The following is a 13,203-nucleotide window of genomic DNA, read 5'->3' as shown; positions in this document are numbered from 1 at the left end:
CTGACTCTTCAACCTTAAAAGGAGGCGAATGAAATGGGGTCTTGTGCAGATATACGGTACTGAATGGAATGGAAAGTCAATCAGAGGCACTATTTCAAAATAAGTCACAACTGCAGGACAAGGGAAAGATGGTACAACAACAACCACTTGCAATTATATAACACCTTTAATGTCATAAAACGTCCCAAGACGCTTCACAGAACTTGATACCGAGCCAAATAGAGATATTAGGACAGGTAAGGCGAAAAGCTTGGTCAAAGGCGTAAGTTTTAAGGTGCGATTTAAAGCAGAAGAGAAGGGTAGAGAGGGGGCGAGGTTTAGAGGGAATGCCAGAGCTTAGGGCCTAGCTGGCTGAAGGCACGGCTGCCAATGGTGAGGCAAGTTCGCAACTAATATTATGAAGCCCCTCTTCAGTCAGTGATTAATATCTGGAATGATCTGGGTTGGGTTGTGGAAGTAACATTTCTGGAATAATTTAACTGGTGGAAGGTGTGATTGGGTGGGAACCAAAAGTGTTTAAGGAATGATGAGTTAGATGGGCTGAATGACCCCTTTGACCTGTATCTTTGTGAATCTTCCCCATTTACCTTGCAAGATGGATTAAACAGCGCTGCTGGTAACAGAAGGACAACTGTGCACTTGCTTGTTACGATAAAAGTTATTTCTGGCTTTGTGTCCCAATCATTGGGTATCTTCCCCAATGATTGGGACACAGCTTTACTGGCCTAGTGCTTAGCAAGGTGACAGTTATGGCATAGAAATCCTCTTAATTTATCGATGATATTCTGTTCATTTCATTTTATTTATTTAATTTTCTGGTAGTGTTTTTATGAAGCTGAAACCTTGAGCTCACTGAAAGCAACAACTTTCTTGGAGATAGCTAGCAAGATAGTGTAGTCTTCCTATAATATTTTACATTGAGAACATTTTGAAACTGTTAATCATCCATGAATCACAGTTTCAACAGTACCGTATAGATTGTAAGCGCATGCCAATAACTTGGTGCATGAAGCGTGCCAAGATTTGCAGGACACACAGTTTTTCAGTGTTCTCTTGCAGAACATTATATGCAAACATTTTTAAAATAGAAAATGTATTAGTTTGTATTGCACTTGTGAAAGGAAAAACATTTACAGATAAATTACCTTCTAAATTTGTTTGAGTTGCAAATATAAATATTGGTTTAGTTTGATAATTGCAAAATGAGCAAATAAGCAGCTGCAGGAAGAATAAAAACTTGTGAAAAAAATGAATGTGCCAGTACCTTAGAAAATGCAGGTGCGACCTGCCTTTAATGAGGCACTAAATTCTTCATGTTTATGCCATAAGAATATAACATCAAGCTGTGATGTGGTGACTAAACTGACTATATTAACTTACACAAATTGGGCCTGGTTTTGCTTTCTGTTTACATTTGCTTTTTTTCTGAAATAATTGTTGGATATGACAAGGTAACCTATTATCTAGCAACAGTTGCACTGGTGGCACCAAAAATTGCAAATTACATTTTTATAACAATAGAAATATTATTCAAACTTTAGTTTATCAAAATTTGTGGTAAAAAAATCTTTTAGGGTGAAGTGCAAGTTACTGAGAACTTTTCTTTCCTGATGCTTAATTGTTGATGTTTATTAGAAACTGCTTGGGCACTTAAGCAAGAAAATGCATTTTAAGGCTTTCAGTCCCTTGATTTCAAGTTCACAGCTTATTCTCATTCCTAACCTAAATCCAGAATTTAAATCCCTCTCCCCCATTTTCTTGCTGCTTTCTGATATTTGTGTCTGCCTATCATAATAGTACTGAGTGCCCTAATTTTAGTTTAAATGACACTCTGCAGCTGAACAAAATGGCTAAAAAAAAATGTATTTATGTATTTTTACTGCAGAGAATGTAACGTTAACCCTTGTTTTTCCAATATGGTTTTGTTTTTCTAGAGCATTTCATGATCCAAGCACAGTTCCAAAACTACTATAAATGCCATCTATTGTTGACACATTAGGGTAGATTTTGAGGCCACCTGCCTGGCAGAAACAGAGTGGTATCGCCTCTAAAATGGCGGGTTGTGACTTAATGTTCTGCCGTTGCTATGGACGCAACAATCTTCCCCGGGCCTAGCGCTGGGCATCCAGCGGAACACCCATCTGAGTCAGGCAATAGGCCCATTTAAAATGCAAATGTGGATCGGACTCCGTTTGCCATTTCAGGACAGTATAGGGTGCAGTGTGTGCTGAAGAGCCCACAGGTAAAAATGTATATTTTTGTGGGCTCCTCCAGCCTCCTCAAACCAGCCTGGGCTGCTGTCGCTCCAGGTCCCCCACCTCATCCTGAGATTGTATCCCTCCTGTAGGGGGGGCATCTTTTACCTGGTTTATGGTAATTTACCTTCCTTTACCTGGTTTACGGTAATTTAGCTGGTCAAGCAGCCTTTTTTTCCACTGCACTGTGACCAATACCAAACAGCGGTTTTGAATCGCTAAACCCACCCTTCCAGTTCTGACTGGAGGAACTTATAATTAATGATAACTAAAACGGACAAAATGGTCTGGATGCGAGAAAATCAACTTTATTAACTAAGAAAACTACACCTCACGATCACAGTAAAGAAACTACACACGATCAATGTAAAATTGCTTAACGGGGAAGGCAGATGGCAAAATCGAGGGATAAATGGCTACAATGTAAGTCTTACAATCTTAGCAATTTCCCTTAAATTACCACCCCTCTAACTCCTTACTAGATTGCCTTGCTGAGGAGTCAGAAACCTGCTGACCTATGGTCCAAAGAGTAAGAGAAGAGCTCACCTGCAGTCCAAGGAAAATAAGAGAGAGATATGCTTCTGAGAAGCTATCTTTATGTCCTGGGAGCTCCTGCTGTTTTGGCGCTGAAAAGGTCTGTGTGCAAATTCGTGCCGAAAAGTTCAAATACACAAGAGAAAGGCCATGATTGGCTGATTCAAACGGGCTATTTCCTAGTGGCCAAACTGCTTCCTTTGTCTGGAATGGGTTTTGAATAAAGCTTGGGGTGGTTTGAATGTGTCTTCATTCTGGGGCCGAAATGTTCCCGCCCACATCCAAGTTCATCTGGCTAAAACAAAAGGGGCCCAACTCCCTATTGTCTGGGTAATGGGTGATTCAAACCCATTAATTCTTAAACTGTTCCTTTTTCTTAGTTTAGGAAGTCTCTTCCATAGTTTAGGTGTGTCTCAATTGTGTGCTGGGCTTTGAATGGAGTTGGATTACTATGTAAACAGAAACCCATTCATTGTGGTCACTGAAACTGCAGTCTCAAGTGGTTTAATCCCTTATGTCAACATCCTGCAGCAGTTTCTGTAAACAAACATTGCCTCTGTAGGGAAGGGAAACTCCCTTTTTTTGATTGACAGAATCTAACTGCCACTGCTTGATCCTCCCACTTTTCACAGACCTACACGAGCTGTTTTCCAAGCCCCTTTTGTCCTTGGCCATGCTTTTCTGACAGCCATTTTTGTCCCTTTGCAATTTACACAGTTCAAAACTCAAAGAGTACATTTTTTTAAATAAAATGTGCTGTCTTAAAGTGTGCGAATATTTCCATGAAGTTCCTCAATTCCGGTGTTGTCCACATGCTGCCCAACGCAACGCAGCTCCCCTGCGATTCTGGGTATGTTTAAAACATTGTCCAACCCAGAGGCAATTTCCACGATGTAGATTAATATCTCCATTATCTTCGGGGCTGAGGGGTATTGCGAACCCCTACATTCCGCCCTTTGGATACTTCCAACTTGCTTGTAGTATCCACTTGAAGAAGTGAGCAAAATTTTCTGACCCCCCACAAACAATCATCCCCTGTATTTACCTGTAGCTACCTATCACTGATCCCCCGACCCTTCTATTTCCCTTAAATCCGAGAAAAACCGTGGTACGGTAGGCATCTACAGATACATCAACTACAAAATGTTACAACAAGGGGACTCATACCCCTGCACCACTTGTTACATTATAACATATTACAAAATGTTGCAATCTTGGTTATACAATGTAATCAAAATGATTCCAAGCACAGAGAGGGTCCTATGCCTCTGCACCACTTGGAACTGTAAAACAAGATACAAAAATCTCCATGAAACATTTGAAACAAAATGCTGAAATAAACCCCGACCATCACGTGCCAATGATGGGTTGCGAAATTCGAGTGGGTAAGGCTCCTCTCACCCGGGCAGTAAATGTTCCTTCCACCCCCCCCCCCTTTAATGGTCTTAAACTTTTAAAACATACAGAATGGATTTTACAGAACAGTCTGATCCGCCAGCCCCAAGCCGTTCCCTTGTCCCTTTGTGGAGGCGGGGTATCCCTCATGTTTGACAGACCGAGACCGGGGAGTATGGGATTGCGACTCCCAGTCCCGCCCCCCCCCCCCCGTCTTCCCTCGACTGGCTGGAGAAAATGATGGGTGCCTGTGTGGCGGCTCTCACTGGCCCCACACTCAAACTTGGATCCCAGATCCGGCCACCCACTCATCCTCCCCAGCCACACTTACACTCTAACTTTGCCCGTGGGTCCCCGGGTGAGTTCCTCCCTTCCCCGAACACACCCACGCGACTCTTGGGTCTGCCCCTCCCCTTTACAATCTTTCCCGGGCCATCACCACCCACTCCTGGGGAACGCGTCCTTATCTGACAAGGCGCCCGCGCTTCCCCACCATGACTCCTCAATAGCGAGGTCTCCCGCAAGTGAACTTCGGTCAGGATAGTGCTGGGTTGGGGGCCGTGCCTCACCCAGCTGGGGCCATCTCTTCCGCATAGGATGAGTAGGCAGGTTCCTCCGGTCCCTGTCCGGTTTCTCCCAAAGGTCGCTGCGGGGTCTCCTCCTGGATCTGTCCAGTGGCGAGGTGATCCCCAACATTCTGATTTGATGCGCAGCTCGGGCTGAGCGAACAGGGCTGCTTCTTTGTCCACTCTCCTGCAAAAGAACTTAAAAGGACATGCAGCCAGGTCTCTCACTGACCTGCTGCCTTAAGTGGAGACATGGTCGGGTCCCTGGACCTCGGACCAAAATACAAGTATTTGGCACACTTGTAAACTTAAACTCAACACTACTAGCAAATTCTAAACTTAAAATTCAAACACCTTAAAAGCAAGCTATATACATTATATACATTAGTTACTTAACAAAGCTATAATACAAATGCCGCCCATCTCCGGATGGCCAGGCTAATCTCTGGTGTCAGTGTCGCAGATTACTGCTGCCTGAAGTGAAGCTGGACTGATTCCAGCTTCTGGTCCCTGGCAGCTTATGGCTGTTGATTGGGAACCTCTGCCCTTTGGCTTCTCCCTGTTTCGGGAGACCGCCCTACTGCACTGTAAAGTGGGTGACCATGCTTTCTTGGGCTGGGGCACCGGAAGAGACCTTCTGAAGGGCATCTCTGTGGGGGAAACTTTAGCTGATGGACCCTGAGCCTGGGTCACAGCCCTAGCTGGCTGGGAACCTTCTCCCCCTGGTGTAAACAGCCTGGACTAGATAATATACCTGGCAGCCTGCTGGTACTCCGGGTTTGTCTCCTTTTCCCTACCCACTCCAGTACTGGGGGCAGGTATCCCCTCACCACCCGCTGCTGATGGCTGAAAATCTTCCTCTCCAGGTCTAAAACCTGGTACCAGCTCCCCTGCAAGAGGAATTGCTATCCCTTCCTCCCCAGAGTTCCACACCATAGGGGGAACCACTCTAGAAGCGGGCTGGGAAGCTTGTCCCTTTAAACAGGCGACTGCGCCTGCACAAACCTCCTCCCTGGAGTCCCTCGGCAGAGGCTGTGAAGCCTCTGTCTTCAAACAGGCGACTGCGCCTGCACAGGGAAACTGAGGAGTCGTCGCTGGGGTCCCTCAGGCAACTGCGCCTGCGCATTCGATCTCTTTGAAAAGGGTAGGAAGAACCGCTGGGTCTTCCAAGCAGGCTACTGCGCCTGCACGTATAGACTGAGAAGCAGGGACCTTTAAACGGCCGACTGCGCCTGCGCGTGCAGCCTCACAGTGAACAGGAGCCGCTGGGGGTTCCAAGTTTGTGACTGTGCCTGCGTGAACCCAGTGTTGGGAAACCACTCCTCTCAGGCGCGCGACTGCGCCTGCACGGGAAAACTGAAGAAGAGCCGCTTGGGTCACGGGTTGGGGAACTGCGCCTGCGTGAACAGGCCATTCAAAAGACTGGGGAATTCCTGTCTCCAGACCAGCGACTGCGCATGCGCAGGCAGTCTTTTCTGTGAATGAACTGGCAGCAGCCTGCAGATTTTTACTCTCAGGCTGCTGTTTCACTGTTTGAGTTTTTTAAATTTAAATTTTGGCCAAAACTTAGGTCCCACAGGGGCGGGGAAGTGTCCTCATTGGTGGGCCGGAGAACTTTTCCCTTGGAACAAGCCACAGTGCCTGTCTTTACAGCCTGTGAACTTGAACTTGTATGGTCAGATTTATACAATTTTCCTGGTTTTCCCTGTGTCCCATGCCTGCCTGTAATCGCTGCCACTGGCCCAGACCCATATGGGTCCCAGAAAGTGCCTGCATATGCACCCTCCTTGGCCAGCATACCGGCCAGTCATTGTGGGGAGGCAGAGGTGGGCGAGGGGGCTGCAGCACCACTGATGGCTGTTACCTTTCCCTGATTGCCGGACTCAACTGTATCGGGAGGAGTTTCTGTCTCTGCCTTCTGAGTTGGGGCTGCGGGGGTCCTGGCTTTATTGTCTCTCCCAGGCTTTTTACAATCCCTGTGCCAGTGGCCCTCCTCCCCACACCTGTAACAAGTGACCTTGTTCTGGGAGGGACGGCTCCCCTCCTGGCGCCATTCTTTCTTGTATTGGCCCCAGGTTTGGCCTCGTGGACCTTACCCTTGTGCTGGGGGGTCCCACTATTTCTACCGTTCCTATATGCTACCGTGAGCTGCCAGATTACAGTCTTCAGTTGCTAGGGGGTCTCGGGGGTCAAACCAAGCATCAGCCTTCGCTTTTATCTGGGGCAGGCAAATGAACACCAGACAACGAAACCATTGGGTCCGCTGATGCTGGTTCAGTTGTGCCCTATTTTGTCCCCCTGTACACGTGCTGTTGTAGACTGACCACAGCCTGTCTGCAAATGCCTGTGGGGTCTCCCCTTCCTTCTGCAGTGTTTTCCTATGCGATCGAATGGATTGCCGTTGTTCGCACCCATGGCTTCCAGTATTTCCTCCTTTAGGTCCTCAAAACCCTTCTGCCCTCTCTTAGCCTCATCTGAAAGGGTCTGATAGAGCGTACTATCTACAGAGAAGAGCAACATTTTGGCTTTCTCTTCCTCATCACAGCCGTTAACACAGGCTGCCTGTTCTATCCCCTGGAAGTGCATTGAGGGGTCTCCCTTTTCAGAGAGCAGGGGAATATGTTTCACCAGGCCTCTGAGCTGTTGGGTATCATAAGCTACCAGATAGGTATGCTGAACAGCCCCTGGGTCATTATCGTTCACGGGCGGACTGTACCTCTGTTGTCGGAGGGGGTACACTGGTCCTGGTCCCCGCCTGCCTAGTGGGACCTGCTGGCATTCTTCTACCACCCCATTGTCCACCCCTTCTTGCTGCCAGAGCTCCTCAAAACCCGGAGCTTTGGGCTGCTGTCTTGGGATCTCTAATTCCCTAGCCAACCTTTCCCTGGGTGTTGCCTGTGGGGCTGTTTTACTTAGGTTGCCAGGAAAATCCGGCTGAACTGCCTTCGGGCTGATCAGACAAATCATCCCCTTTGCTCCTTTTAAAGCCATGTTAAGGCTTTCTATCTCTGCCCTACAGGGGCCATGATTTGCTTCCTCAAACCTTTGGTCACAGGCCAGCTTATAAGCTGCCTTTACCTCCTTAACCTTCCCCTCCTGCTCTGTTACTTCTGAGGTGAGGTGGGCATTCTCTTCCCGCAGTCTCATCTCATTACTCCTTGCTTCTGTAAACTGGCACTTTAGGAACTCTATCTTGTGCCTCGCGTGGCTTTTGCCCTCGCTAGCTTCTTGGGTGAGGTGTGCGTTGTCCTCCTGTAACCTCATCTCACTGTCCCTAGCCTCTGTGACTTCCTGCACAAGGCACTCTATCTCTGCCTGGCATTTCGTGACCTCTAGTGTGAGGCGTGCATTTTCTTCCCACACCCTCATCCCAATATCTCTGGCCTCATTCACCTCTCTTATGAGGCGTTCTACCTCCGCCTAGCATTTTTCCAACTCTGACTCCTGATTCTTGGCCTCTTTAACCTCCTCCCGCACCCCCATCTCACCCTTCTTAACCCAGCCACCTATACCATAATAGGTCAGCTTACACGCGGCCGTTAACTTCTGCAGGGCTGCCCACAGACTGAGAGCAAGAAAGGCAAAAGCTGATGCTTTCTCCAGATCCAGACCACTCATCATATCAAAAACTGCCTCCAGTCCTGCTGCGGTCGCCAATTTGTAGGGGGCATCTATTACCTGGTTTATGGTAATTTGCCTTCCTTTACCTGGTTTATGGTAATTTACCTGGTCAAGCAGCCTTTTTTTCCACTGCACTGAGACCAATACCAAACAGCGGTTTCGAATCGCTAAACCCACCCTTCCAGTTCTGACTGGAGGAACTTATAATTAATGATATACTAAAACGGACAAAATGGTCTGGATGCGAGAAAATCAAACTTTATTAACTAAAGAAAACTACACCACACGATCACAATAAAGAAACTACACCACACAATCAATGTAAAATTGCTTAACAGGGGAAGGCAGACGGCAAAAACGAGGGATAAATGGCTACAATGTAAGTCTTACAATCTTAGCAATTTCCCTTAAATTACCACCCCTCTAACTCCTTACTAGATTGCCTTGCTGAGGAGTCAGAAACCTGCTCACCTGTGGTCCAAAGAGTAAGAGAAGAGCTCACCTGCAGTCCAAGGAAAATAAGAGAGAGATATGCTTCTGAGAAGCTATCTTTATGTCCTAGGAGCTCCTGCTGTTTTGGCGCTGAAAAGGTCTGTGTGCAAATTCGCGCTGAAAAGTTCGAATACACAAGAGAAAGGCCATGATTGGCTGATTCAAACGGGCTATTTCCTAGTGGCCAAACTGCTTCCTTTGTCTGGAATGGGTTTTGAATAAAGCTTGGGGTGGTTTGAATGTGTCTTCATTCTGGGGCCAAAATGTTCCCGCCCACATCCAAGTTCATCTGGCTAAAACAAAAGGGACCCAACTGCCCTATTGTCTGGGTAATGGGTGATTCAACCCCATTAATTCTTAAACTGTTCCTTTTTCTTAGTTTAGGAAGTCTCTTCCGTAGTTTAGGTGTGTCTCAATTGTGTGCTGGGCTTTGAATGGAATTGGATTACTATGTAAACAGAAACCCATTCATTGTGGTCACTGAAACTGCAGTCTCAAGTGGTTTAATCCCTTATGTCAACATCCTGCAGCAGTTTCTGTAAAAAAACATTGCCTCTGTAGGGAAGGGAAACTCCCATTTTTTGATTGACAGAATCTGACTGCCACTGCTTGATCCTCCCACTTTTCACAGACCTACACGAGCTGTTTTCCAAGCCCCTTTTGTCCTTGGCCATGCTTTTCTGCTGGCCATTTTTGTCCCTTTGCAATTTACACAGTTCAAAACTCAAGAGTACATTTCTTTTAATAAAATGTGCTGTCTTAAAGTGTGCGAATATTTCCACGAAGTTCCTCGATTCCGGTGTTATCCACGTGCTGCCCAACTCAATGCAGCCCCCTTGCAATTCTGGGTATGTTTAAAACATTGTCCAACCCAGAGGCAATTTCCACGATGTAGATTAATATCTCCAGTATCTTCGGGGCTGAGGGATTTTGCGAACCCCTACACTCCCCATGGACTTAACCTTCTTCTGGCCGAGCTGCCGATATTTTGGTTGCCCGGAGAGGGGCGCTTGTTTTCCACCCGCAAGGGTGCCGAATGGAGGCCTGGCCCTCAAAATAGACCGGGTTTCCCGCCTAGGCTATCAGGCATCGAGCTGGCATGCTCCACCAGCCAACCATCCAAAGTCCACTTGCAGGGAAACTCTACCCGATTGAGTGACATGTTTTCTGACAACTTGCATTCATATAGCGCCTTTAATGTAGTAAAACGTCCCAAGGCATTTCACAAGGGTGTTATCAAATAAGCTTTGACACTGAACCACGTAAGGTGTTATTAGGACAGATGACTAGAAGCTTGGTCAAGGAGGTAGTTTCTAAGGAGCGTCTTAAAGGAGGAGAGAGAGGTAGAGGCAGAGAGGTTTAGGGAGGGAATTCCAGAGCTCAGGGCCTAGGCAGCTGAAGGTACGGCCGCCAATAGTGGAGCGATTAAAATCGGAGATGCGCAAGAGGCCAGAATTGGAGGAGTGCAGAGATCTCGGAGGGTTGTAGGGCTGGTGGAGGTTACAGAGATTGGGAGGGGCAAGGCCATGGAGGGATTTGAAAACAAGGATGAGAATTTTAAAATTGAGCCATTGCTGGACCAGGAGCTAATATAGGTCAGTGAGCACAGGGGTGATGGTTGAACGGGGCTTGGTGCGAGTTAGGATACGGGCAGCAGAGTTTCGGATGAGCTCAAGTTTATGTAGGGTGGAAGATTGGAGGCCAGCCAGGGGAGCATTGGAATAGTCAAGTCTCGAGGTAACAAAGGTATGAATGAGGGTTTCAGCGGCAGATGAGCTGAGGCAGGGTCGGATTCGAGCGATGTTACGGAGGTGAAGTCAGCAGACAAAGAGAAGCTTACTGGCTCCACAGAACTGCCACAGCAGGTCTCCTGAGTTGCTTTCTGACTTGCACCAATATTAATATCTCCTATGAAGCAAGAGATATATTTAGCAATCTTTTCAAACAGGCTTTATAGTGGGAATCTTTTACAATAAACCTTCTTCTCCCTATGCCCCATAAAATTTCCCATTAATACTTTCAGAAACTAAGTATAGGAGCTGTACTCTAGGATTGCTGAACAGGTAATGTAATCCTCATATTCCAAAGAGAAGTGAAAGAGCAGGAGTTTTTAATTAATTGAATATAGGTAAGGGGGTATTTTACAGGATGCTAGTGATGTTTGTATAAAAAGCATAGAAGTTGTAATAGTAGTTAATACAGTTATAGAAGCAGCAGGTCATTCTTCATGAAAACTCGCGACCTAAAGAACAGATGGTGGGTGGAGAAAGTGCAGGAGATCCAGCAGCTAGCCGACAACCACGACGTGCGTGGATTCTTTAGCGCAGTCAAGACCATCTACGGCCCAAGCACCCATGGCCCTACCCCACTGCGGGCCAAAAACAGAGAGGTACTCATCAAGGACAGGGAAGCAGTCAGTGCCCGCTGGAAGGAGCACTTCGAAGATCTCCTTAACCGAGACTCTGTCTTTGACGCGAGTGTCCTCAACTCCATCCCACAGCATGCTACCCGCCACCATCTCAGCACAACCCCAGCCCGGCATGAGGTTGAAAAGGCCATCCGACAACTGAAGAACAACAAGGTCTCAGGAGCAGATGGAATCCCCGCCGAGGCACTAAAGCATAGCGGAAAAGCACTGCTGGTGTGAATTCATGAACTCATTTCTCTTATTTGGAAGGAGGAGAGCATGCCAGGGGATCTCAGAGATGCCGTAATTGTGACGATCTTCAAGAAAGGTGACAAGTCCGATTGCAGTAATTACAGAGGAGTTTCCCTGCTGTCTGCCACAGGGAAAGTCATCGCAAGAATCCTCCTCAATCGCCTTCTCCCAGTGGCCGAAGAGCTCCTCCCAGTGTTGCAATGCGGATTCCGCCCACGAAGGGGCACAATGGACATGATCTTCGCTGCACGTCAATTACAAGAGAAATGCAGGGAACAGCACCAACCACTGTACATGGCCTTCTTTGATCTCGCAAAGGCCTTCGACACTGTCAAGCGAGAGGGATTATGGAGTGTCCTCCTCAAATTCGGCTGCCCTGAAAAGTTTGTCACTATCCTCCGCCTGCTTCACGACGACATGCAAGCCGTGATCCTGACCAACGGTTCCACCACAGACCCAATTCACGTACGAACCGGGGTCAAGCAAGGCTGTGTCATCGCTCCAACGCTCTTCTCAATCTTCCTTGCTGCAATGCTCCATCTCACCCTCAGTAGGCTCCCCACTGGAGTGGAGCTAATTTACAGAACAAACGGGAAACTGTTCAACCTCCGTCGCCTCCAGTCCAGATCCAAGGTCGTCCTATCCTCTGTCGTCGAATTACAGTATGCAGACGATGCTTGCGTCTGCGCTCAATCAGAGGTCGAACTCCAAACCATCGTAAACACCTTCACCGAAGCATATGAGAGCTTGGGCCTTACACTAAACATCCGTAAGACAAAGGTCCTCTACCAACCTGCCCCCGCCACACAGTGCTGCCCCCCGATTATCAAAATCCATGACAAGGCCTTGGACAACATGAACCACTTTCCATACCTCGGGAGCCTACTGTCAACAAGGGCAGATGTCGACGACGAAGTCCAACACTGCCTTCAGTGTGCCAGTGCAGCCTTCGGTCACCTGAGGAAGAGAGTGTTTGAAGACCAGGACCACAAACCCGGCACTAAGCTCATGGTCTACAGGGCAGCAGTGATACCTGCCCTGCTGTATGCCTCAGAGACATGGACCATGTACAGCAGGCTCCTCAAAGCACTGGAGAGGTACCACCAACGCTGCCTCCGCAAGATCCTGCAAATCCATTGGCAGGATAGGCGCACCAACATCAGTGTTCTTGCTCAGGCCAACATCTCCAGCATCGAAGCTCTGACCACGCTCAATCAGCTCCGATGGACGGGTCACATTGTCCGCATACCCGATACGAGACTCCCAAAACAAGCTCTCTACTCAGAGTTCCGGCATGGCAAGAGAGCCCCAGGTGGGCAGAGGAAACACTTCAAGGACACCCTCAAAGCCTCCTTGAAAAAGTGTAACATCCCCATCGACACCTGGGAATCCCTGGCCCAAGACTGCACAAAGTGGAGGAGAAGCATCCGGGAAGGCACTGAACACCTCGAGACTCTTCGCCGGGAGCAAGCAGAAGCCAAGCACAGGCAGCGCAAGGAGCGCACGTCAACCCAAGCACCCTACCCACCCACCCCTTCAACCACCGTCTGCCCCACCTGTGACAGAGTCTGTAGGTCCCGCATTGGACCCATCAGTCACCTGAGAACTCATTTTTAATGTGGAAGCAAGTCATCCTCGGCTCCGAGGGACTGCCTAAGAGAAGAGATAGGAGCTGTACTCT

Source organism: Somniosus microcephalus, chromosome 2 (genome assembly GCF_052327205.1).
Source record: "Somniosus microcephalus isolate GS21.2 chromosome 2, FLI_Smic_1.0, whole genome shotgun sequence".
Taxonomy (NCBI): domain Eukaryota; kingdom Metazoa; phylum Chordata; class Chondrichthyes; order Squaliformes; family Somniosidae; genus Somniosus; species Somniosus microcephalus.
This window is presented reverse-complemented; position numbering follows the sequence as displayed.